The sequence below is a fragment of the Megachile rotundata genome, chromosome 2, assembly GCF_050947335.1.
Source record: "Megachile rotundata isolate GNS110a chromosome 2, iyMegRotu1, whole genome shotgun sequence".
Lineage (NCBI taxonomy): Eukaryota > Metazoa > Arthropoda > Insecta > Hymenoptera > Megachilidae > Megachile > Megachile rotundata.
The window spans coordinates 16901957-16912383 of record NC_134984.1 but is presented as its reverse complement, the minus strand read 5'-3'; the positions used below and the strand labels follow the sequence as shown (position 1 = coordinate 16912383).

At 31.5% G+C, this 10427-nt stretch overlaps 1 long non-coding RNA gene across 1 annotated transcript; it reads right to left on the bottom strand.

Annotated features, from left to right (window-relative positions):
* Nucleotides 1-4229: 4229 nt before the first annotated feature.
* Nucleotides 4230-5691, bottom strand: LOC143263983 (uncharacterized). Its single transcript, XR_013037295.1, has 2 exons — nt 4877-5691; nt 4230-4452 (listed from the first exon to the last, which is right to left on the bottom strand). It is a non-coding gene; the product is annotated as an uncharacterized LOC143263983 (long non-coding RNA).
* Nucleotides 5692-10427: the final 4736 nt, after the last annotated feature.

Genomic DNA, 10427 nt, shown 5'->3' with positions numbered 1-10427 from the left:
CGAAACGCCTCGCGTTAAAAATGTGAGGAAAAAGTTCAGAATAAAAAGCAGTATTACAATATCTTTTTTTCGCGAAATTTCAACGCTCTGATAATGGCGGTAATATCGAAGGTAATTATTTTCGAGGTGTAACTCTGAGTTCGTGGATCATGGTGTATACCGTGTAGCTCGATGTTGGTCCATTTTTGCTCCATGTTGGCGACACGCAGCATTGCTCCAAGCCTGAATATTAGGCAATCTAACGCGTCCAAGGCTAGCCGAGCCTTGAGCCGCCTTTCCAAGTGTTTCACTAACCCGACCGTTCGCTCGATCACGACCGTTCGATCGGTGTCTCCCTATGATTAGATCTTGGATCTGTCCGCCATGCTGTTTGTCCAGCTGTGTCACCTTTTATGTTCAAACCGATTTTTCGAAATATCCACTGGAATCGCTCTTTCCACCTAAGGATCGATCTTGCTTTTTCCTTACTCTTCGACGTTTTTATTTTTAAGGACATTTTTATCCTGAACCACATTTTTGTGGTAATGTCTTCTTATTTTAAATTTTGTGGAACACTTTTATTTTAATATTTGCATTATTTGTGAAATTATAACATAGCTGTAATTATTATTTAATGCAATGTAGTTGTGATGTATTGCTATATAATTGTGACCTATAAAAATGTTCTGAACGACATTTTTATTGTCATGTCTTCTTATTTTAAATTTTGTGGAACATTTTTATTTTAATATTTGCATTATTTGTGAAATTATAACATAGCTGTAATAATAATTTAATGCAATGTAGTTGTGATGTATTGCTATATAATTGTGACCTATAAAAATGTTCTGAACGACATTTTTATTGTCATGTCTTCTTATTTTAAATTTTGTGGAACACTTTTATTTTAATACTTGCATTATTTGTGAAATTATAACATAGCTGTAATAATAATTTAATGCAATGTAATTTTGATGTATTGCTATATAATTGTGACCTAATGCAGTATAATGATTTTTTGATACAGTGTGATGAACAGTATTATAATGTAAATATAATGTAATTAACTAATTGTGAATATAACATGCTTGTAACTATGATTAAATATACCAATATCATACAATTGTAACGTAAATGTAACTATAATTAAATATAATAATATAACACAAACGCAAAATAATCGAAAGGCAACACAAAGTATCAAATTGAAAATATAAATGCAAAAATCATCTTCGTGTGCTTAATAATTAGTGTTCTCAATGTGTCTCACATGTCCATCTTTACCACAAGCCCGTCAACGTGTTAAACAGTTAAATTTCATAAAAGAAACACGTTAATTGAACACCTTCGCGCGGTTTGAATAGTGTTCCAAAAGATCGAGCCATCTTTTTTCACCCGAATAATTGAATATTTGTTGGCGTGCAAATAACACGTAATGCACGTGACGTTAATTTCATCGTTATATTCATCAGAAGGCAAAAGTTTATTTTTCGGGATTGGTTAAGAGTGACTAACACCGCGTGACCAATTCTAAATTTGAAGACTGTCATTTATTTTCTTTTTATCTCTTCTTTTGGAAGGCCATTTGCATGAAACAAGTTCTATTCTAGTATCATCGTATGTTAATACACTTAACGCATTGGTAAAATTTTCTGTCGTGAAATTTGAATTTTGAAATTGTTGGAGTTGACTGAAAATCGGTTGCAAATACAGTTAACTCTTTATTACATTCTTCTATTAATTATACTCTAAAAATACCTAAATAAGCAATGAAAATTGTTGATAAATATTTACACCGCTGACAGTGTTAAAAAATTTTAGACAACGTAACAAAATTTTAGACAATGTAAACAAATTTTAGAAAATTGTAGACAATGTAAATTTTATAAAACAACGTGAAATTTCGACTAATCAGTGTATGTTTGAGTAAAGTACTCTCTCTCGTTATATGGCCGTCATGGATTTCGTTAGAATTCGAAAGACAGCCACATCGCAAAAGCAAACCTTGCGGCAACGGGGTTCACCGTGCGAGCAAAAACGGAAATTAAGTAACCCGGGAAAGAAACCTTTCTACTTTGTTACCGTTCCTTGGAAGAAAAAATATAATAGAGTTTCTCGTTAGGCTATCTAAGAAACGTTTTATTGTCCGTATTTCCGTTATGGTTGTACCTTGACCGAGTGTTTCTGCAACGCTACTTTCGCGCGTTTGGAAATGCTGCAAGAAATTCTACTTCGATTTTGATCAATTTATCTTTCGGATCAAAATCACATAACCTCACTTTTATACGTTCTGCAATTCTTTAGTAACTTCTGTTACATTCTATTACACTTTTTGTGTTATATGAGGATTTACAGGAATATGAGCTATTTATAATATAAAAAATAATTATTTTCATATAAGTATATCAAATTGTGTAGGTGACTAAAATGTGAAGTTCTGTAAGAGTATATTTATTGATGACGTATATCACATACATGTTAAAAATCTATTTTTATATTAAAATATAATGTGATATGAAAATATGTTCATTGCTGATGTTCACAATGTAGACTAGATATTCGAGAAATAAATAAAACATTTTGATTTGGTATTCACATAGTGCTCCATCAAGGCGCCATTACTCAATTTCACAATTTTAGTCATTCACAAACAGTTCAGTTATATGTAATTAATTATAGCATAATTTCTTTCATGAGAGTTTGAAAGGTGTTTGTTTTTCAGAAGAGGTTAATATTAAAATTTGAGGTTGCGCAAGATTTGTGACAATGACGATTGTTGGAAATAATTCGTGTTACGAAATAATCAATTGTTTCATGGAAATTTCTCTCCGGTACAATGGTAGTTAATAATCTATTACGATTTATTAACTCGAAGAGAAAGTTTCGAGATATCGTAATACCAATGATCTATAGTGAATGGCGTAACTAGCATGGCGGGCAAGGGGACTGTTGGGGCTTTCACCCTGCCAAATATTCGTCCGACGTTTTTGGTAACGGTAGCCTCGACATCAAAATCACATAATTACTCATAAACTTCTTTCGATGCAGTGGAAATTTTTCTTTGAAAGCTACCAAACATTTCTAACTTACATTCTTGTACCCACACACCTACATGTGCGTACTTCATATTTAATTTATTTGATGTTTCATATTTAATTAAAATTTGATAATCAAAGTTTAATAATTAATATTTAATTTTGGTGGTGCAATTATTAAATAAAAATTAGTCGAATTTGCAGAGTAAGATAGTTAAGTTGAATTTATAATTAATATTTTTAGACATGCATGTCATTCATTTTGTTCAGTTAAAATATTCATAAAAAATACTGTATCAAATTTTTGTATACAAATTTTAATTTTTCTTCATGTGGATTTTATGATGCATACAAGTTTATACATAATTAATTTTTTAAAACAAAATCATTCAATAATGCATCAAACTTTTCGTATAAACATTAATCATTTTAGTGCAAATTTTAATACACGTATTATTGGTTTCGTTAAATGAAAGCAATCTCATCAGCAATAAATCAAACATTATATACCAACCTCAATTTTTTCTTATTATAAGTATAAGTGAATGTATTAATACATTATTGAATAATCGTGAGATAACACCAATTTTCGGATAAATTATACCTAAACCAAATAAAAAATCGTGTGGAAAATATTACATCAACGTTACGAAACAGAGAATAGAAAACGAAAAAGTATCACCGTTGAGTTACAGTGTCAAAGAAAGAATCGAGCACGTATATGGTCGAAAACGGGTTAGAAATAGAGATAAATTTCTATTTAACGGCAGAATTTCTTCTCGGTTAGCAAACGTGAGTTTCGCAAGCACGTTAAACAGAAGTAGCCGATAATTTAGAAATCTTCGGCGTTAGATGTCCTTGAAGCGTACTCCTATGCGGAAAACGTGTAAAGTTCGAATAAATCAGATCAAGATAAAAGAGACACTTTATTCGTGTTCGAACAATTCAATTCTTAGAGTAACAAAATTTATAGACATCAAACTTTAATTGTTAAATGGTCAATAAAAGACGGTCAACCATTCGAATCTGAATATTAGTGATTATTATAAAATTATGATTAATGTGCAAATAAGTTAAAAATATATTGTACATATTTTACTATGTTGCGACACAGATAAAATTTGAATACTTCATTTTAAAATTCTGTAATAAATTATGTACTTATTGTATGAGCATATATTCTCATCTTGACCAATGAAGTTCAAAGCACTAAAATAAAATATGTTATTGCTTTATTGTATCAGAAATACAATCTGAATACTACATTTCAAAATTCCGTAATAAATTATGTACTTATTGTACACATATTCAAATCGTGACTGAAGTTTGAAGAAGTAAGATGAAAGATGTTCAAGCGGCGAGACGCCATCTTTGTTAGGTTAACCTTACGCTCCATGCTCCATATTCTTATACTCTACGGTTTACCCTCATGGTGGACCTAAGAACATTAGAACCATATATGGCTCTTTCTAAATATAAATTATTTAATTAAAAATTGATACTTCAGTACAATGCTTCAGTTCCTTATTTCACCTCATCGATTCAAATTAAACTCTGACGATATGCAGAAATAATTTTTATTTCAGGTTACTTTCAATATTTAAGTATTTGACTATGAATTGATAGTATCAGCGTTAAAGAACTTTTATATTACCCATCCTGAAACAACTCTTCCCACATGAAAAGTTTGAGAAATTAATTATGGATCTACAAGTTAATATTTTAATTCACCATTTTGCTATTTCACCTCGTTGACTCAAATCAAAACCACAATCTAACACTAGTAGTACCAATTTATTCTTGTAAGTCGAAAATAAAGAAGAAGTACAATGAAGCATCAAACACATACAACTATTCTTTACCTCCATAAAATACTACAAAAATTTCGACAAAAGTACGGAAATAAAACTTCGTAACCTAAAATGTGAAACTTGAAACCATTTGAATTAAAATCTTTGACTAATTAGTTCCACTGCTAGAAATAAATGCCCCCATTTTGAAAGCGTTCCAATTGAAATGAGTATCGTTATCGTTAAAGAACTTTTGTTTCACGGACACCCGGTACAACGCTCGTCACACGCCGGTCTTTACGCTTTGCAACAATGCCCCAACTTTCTCCGTCACTTTCATTTTCGTTGGTTGGCTGCTCACCTCTTTCGCTTCTCTCCCGCTTCGATTAGGAAATAGTGCGTACCCCACCTTTTTGCTCGACTCTGGCCCCCCTTTTTCACCTCCGTTTCTCTCCCTCCATCAACGTATTACAGCCAGTCACTCTTCGCGCTCTTTTTCTGTCCCTCTTCGTTTCTCTTTCAAACACCGTTTCCGGCCGACTCTTGTAATTTTAGAAATCAACCAGCAGCCCGTATGATACTTTCTGGATAGGTCCGGGCAACTTGACGCTCTTGGGGCTACTTTGACCTCTGACACAGTTTATCGTGGAACTTTCTTTTCGACGGTCATTCATTTGTAAAAGCACTTAATAGAATAAAATTATTTTTGCTTCTTTTGCCTTGTATTTATCATTAGGACCTTTTGATACTGAATTTAAAACTTTTGATGTAAGATTTAGAAATTTTGATACAAGATTTGCTTCATACTAAATTTAATTGCTTTCATGCTGAAGTTAGAGTTTTTGGATACTAAAGAGACTGCACTTAAGTCTTGTGATATTAAATTGAAATCCTCCATCACTAATTTTGAAAAGGACTAAAAAATTAGAGTTAACATTCCCTTTCCAAGAAGCTCAATTATCACAATATTAATTTTTACTAAATATTTAGCTTCTGAACAATTTTCAACTATAATACTAATTTCATAAATAATATATTTTAACATAACTTCTTCGTATCACTAAAATCTTCCCCATGCACAAGACAGTACAATATCACCTGAAAAAAGTACAATTTATTCAAAAGCACAATTTAAAAAATATGAAAAACTAAAAGGAAATGTAAGAATAATTACAACACAGGTTTATAATAATTTTTTTTAACACGTATATTTTACTTTCCGTTGAAAAATAATGCCATAAATCGTCGTAGGAAATAATAGAATCTGCACAAATCAACTCACTCGGCGCACCACTATTATTCGCTAGAGATATTTACAGTGACTTGAAATTGTCTGTCGATAAGGTCTTTGGTTGCGTTTCATCAACGAGAGGAGGAATCGAAAAGGATAACGTTCCAACCTCTCCTTCATTGATTTTCTCTGCGAGAATCCTAGTAGGAAAGCAGGGAAAAATTAGGATTAACATTGTCGTGGAAACACGAGGCGTCCATCGTTCCAAGTACGACGCGATAGATTTCCCTAGGGAAAATGGCGACATGATGTTCGTGTGCTATCAATTGGTTTATGTTCGTGGTGGACTGACGGGGAATAGTGAATGAAATTAATTCTTTGATTTATGGGTTTGTCAGGTTGACAGAATCGGACTTGAAATTTTTTATTTATAGACTGTTAAGTTGTGGAATTTCGTGAGTTTTCAAGTTTTTTTAAGTTTGTAGGTTTTTAGGTTTTCATGTTTTTTAGGTTCAGAGATTTTCAAGGTTTTAATTTGTTAATTTTCATGGTTTTTCAATTTTTTAATTTTTCTGCTTTTTAGTTATCTAATTTTCCAATCTTTCAATTTTTCAATTTTTCAAGTTTCCAATTTTTCAATTTTTCAATTTTTCAATTTTTCAATTTTTCAATTTTTCAATTTTTCAATTTTTCAATTTTTCAATTTTTCAATTTTTCAATTTTTCAAGTTTTCAAGTTTTCAATTTTTCAATTTTTCAGCTTCTTAGTTTTTCAATTCTTCAATCTTTCAATTTTCCAATTTTTCAATCATTTAATTTTTCAGCTCTTCAACTTTCCAATTTTCCAATTTTTCAACTTTTCAATTCTTCAATTCTCAAATTTTTCAATTTCCCAATTTTTCAGTTTTTCAGTTTTTCAACTTTTTATTTTTTCATTTCTTCAATTTCTCCATTCTTCAATTCTTCAATTCTTTAATTCTTTAATTCTCCAATTCTTCAATTCCTCAATTTTTTAATTTTTCATGTATTGAAGTTTTAAAATATTTTACTAGCATATTTAACTTGTGTATTCAAGTTTCAAAATCCTTGAATTTAATCGTGATTAAACCTTCATAGAATACAGAGTATCCTCTCAATATATTGCCATTTTCCCCATTGGAAATATACAGCGCGTACTATACAAGTAATAGCGAAAAAGTGTGCAGCGCTAAGCCTACCCTGTTCCTCCATATTAAACATGAAAACAATACGAATAAATCCACGAATACCGGCTATACATCATAGTGACGACGATTTCGTAAAAATAAGTAAGAGTTTTTAGAGACGTCGCAAGTAAATAGCGGCGAGAGATAGTTACTTTTAAATAGGTAATATTAATTAGTAGTAGTGAAATGCTCGTAGCGATAGTTATGAAAGTGAGACCATAGATTCAGCTTTTTATAACGCGTTGGGGGGATATTAGTCGAAAAATGGGGGATGAGAAAGGGGGTGAGAGAGTGCGAGAAAGGTTAATGTTCGTAAAGTCAGGAACATGCGACATTTACACATCGAGTACATTTTAAAAAACGTGTGTATCGTGCCATCTCGCGTCGTTTCGTGAGATTTCGAGGAATCCGAGGACCTTCTTTTATCCAAAGCCGCGTTCACACTACACAACTTTTCAATAAACTCATAAATCGATTTATGCAATTAAACGAGAGACAATTCTCACATTTTATTTCTCTCTGTGGCTGTCTACTTTTGTTAGTTTATTATACTTCTTTATCATCGTTTGTTTTAAATTAGTAAATCCTTTTGTCAATTTTTGACAAAATTTTTGTCGAATAAAATCACTAGAAATTTGAGCAAATTTGTATACAAAATAGTGACATTTCTATTAGACAAAAAGTGACAAATTAGACTAATAGTGTAACATTTCTGACATTTCTGTTAGACAAAAGTTTGTTCAGTGTGAACGTCGTTTTGGGAAGTAAAATATTTGTACACCGTCTTGTCCAAGTTAAATCTAGGAAATTCTTGGGCATTTTCTGACTAGAAGTTGCTCAAACGATTTAGGATGCATTGTAAACTTCCTTCTAGTACATCATTAGTTCGAGAAGGGTCTAGGGAAAAAGGGAGCTTAGAACCTGACTCGTAGAGGTTAGTTTCCTCATTTTGTATATCTTGCTCCCTCTTTTTCCCTACGCTATTAACAAAAACTAACCTAAATTGCACACGATATTAATACAAAAGTACAAAATTAAAATTAGTTCAACTAATTAAGTACCTAATATTTATGCTAAGGAAGCTTACATTGAACCCACACGCAGTAAGTTTGATTATTAACAGAATTGTTAAACTAGCAAAAGTTGTAGGAAGAGTACGCTGGATCGCAGAGGGTTAAATCACCACTTGTCGTAAACAGTCTCGTAGTTTGCATTGGTCGTGCAATATGACGCGAGATGCGGGTATTCGAAGTGACTTGTACAGTGTAGTTAACTACTCGTACTTTTGAGAGCAAATTTGGTTTCCCTTGGGAAAAATATGATGATTTCTAATTTTTGCAATTTCCACATTTTGAAATTTGTAAATTTCCAAACTTCTACATTTTCGAATTCCTAATTTGCAAATTTCTACATTTGCAAATTTCCAACTCTTCAAATTTCCAACTCTCCAAATTTCCAATTCTTCAAATTTCCAAATCTTCAAATTTTCAACTCTCCAAATTTCCAAATTCTCAAATTTCTAATTCTTCAAATTTCCAACTCTCCAAAGTTCCAACTCTTCAAATTTCCAACTCCCCAAAGTTTCAACTCTTCAAATTTCCAACTCTTCAAATTACCATCTCTGCCAATTTCCAACTCTTCAAATTTCCATCTCTCCCAATTTCCAACTCTTCAAATTTCCAAATTCTCAAATTTCCAATTCTCCAAATTTCCAAATCTTCAAATTTCCAACTCCCCAAATTTCCAACTCTTCAAATTTCCATCTCTCCCAATTTCCAACTCTTCAAATCTCCAAATTCTCAAATTTCCAATTCTCAAATTTCCAATTCTCCAAATTTCCAAATCTTCAAATTTCCAACTCTTCAAATTTCCAACTCCCCAAATTTCCAACTCTTCAAATTTCCATCTCTCCCAATTTCCAACTCTTCAAATTTCCAAATTCTCAAATTTCCAATTCTCCAAATTTCCAAATCTTCAAATTTCCAACTCCCCAAAGCTCCAACTCTTCAAATTTTCAACTCTCCAAATTTCCAAATTCTCAAATTTCCAATTCTCCAAATTTCCAACTCTTCAAATTTCCAACTCTCCAAATTTCCACATTCTCACATTTCCAAATTCCAAAATCCTAAAAATCCCCAGAAAACCATATTTGCTCTTAACAGTACAATTCGACCGCCCATTTACGCAACAGTATATGCCTAACGAAGGTCAAGCACAATAAGATATACGCGTACCGAGCTTTGCTTCCGCTTTCGAATTATCCGGAAATTCGCCATCGTGTTACTGTCTTAAACAGTCAGACATGAACAAATATTTAAACCACGCTGTATTTACGAAAGATTATAAGTATCTGAAAAATACCCTTTTTTAACCCTTATTCGGATACTATGGTTTATACATATATTAATTCATTTATTAATTATTTATATGAGCACTTTCAATCTTGATTGTGTTTTAAAACTTATAGAGAGAGGAAGTTTTATATATTTCAAGATGATTTTCATATGTTGAATTTATAGATAAATCATCAGATTAGGTGCATTTAATTCGTCATGCATTTTAGTGTGTGATTGAAAGTGCTAGGGAAAATGGCGACGTGTCAATAGAGGTCGCTGCTGTCTCTAGTCTGCGATAGTAGGATTTTTGCGTCGCCATTTTCCCTTACAGAATTATATTTTTTTAAATAAAATAGTACTTTGTCAAATTAGAATGTACAATTTTGTTTTAGAATATTTAAAAAACTTGACCATTGCCCTCAGAGAAATTTCATATTCTCCACAAAATAATATAGTAGTGAATTATTAAATACAATTCATTTTGTCTTACACTGCCTTGATACTTGATAAGATAATAGATAATTACATAAATCTTCAGATATTTATATAAACACATATTTCAAATTTAAAGATTAAATTTTAAAGAATTGCTTTTCCATGATCCGAAGAAGGGTTACAAAGTATTTACAAAAAAATATACATAAACATCATCAAAAACTGCATACTTTTACGAAGCTATACAATCTTTCTTAATAACAACAGCAACCAAAAAATCTTTCAAATTAACAAAATTGTTAAAACTGAACGAATGACAAAAAACAAATATATAAAATCTCCCCAGTGATTCTCAACTTCAACCAATATAAAATATTTTTAAAAAATATCCATTGAGAACCACTGCAGTAGTCAAAA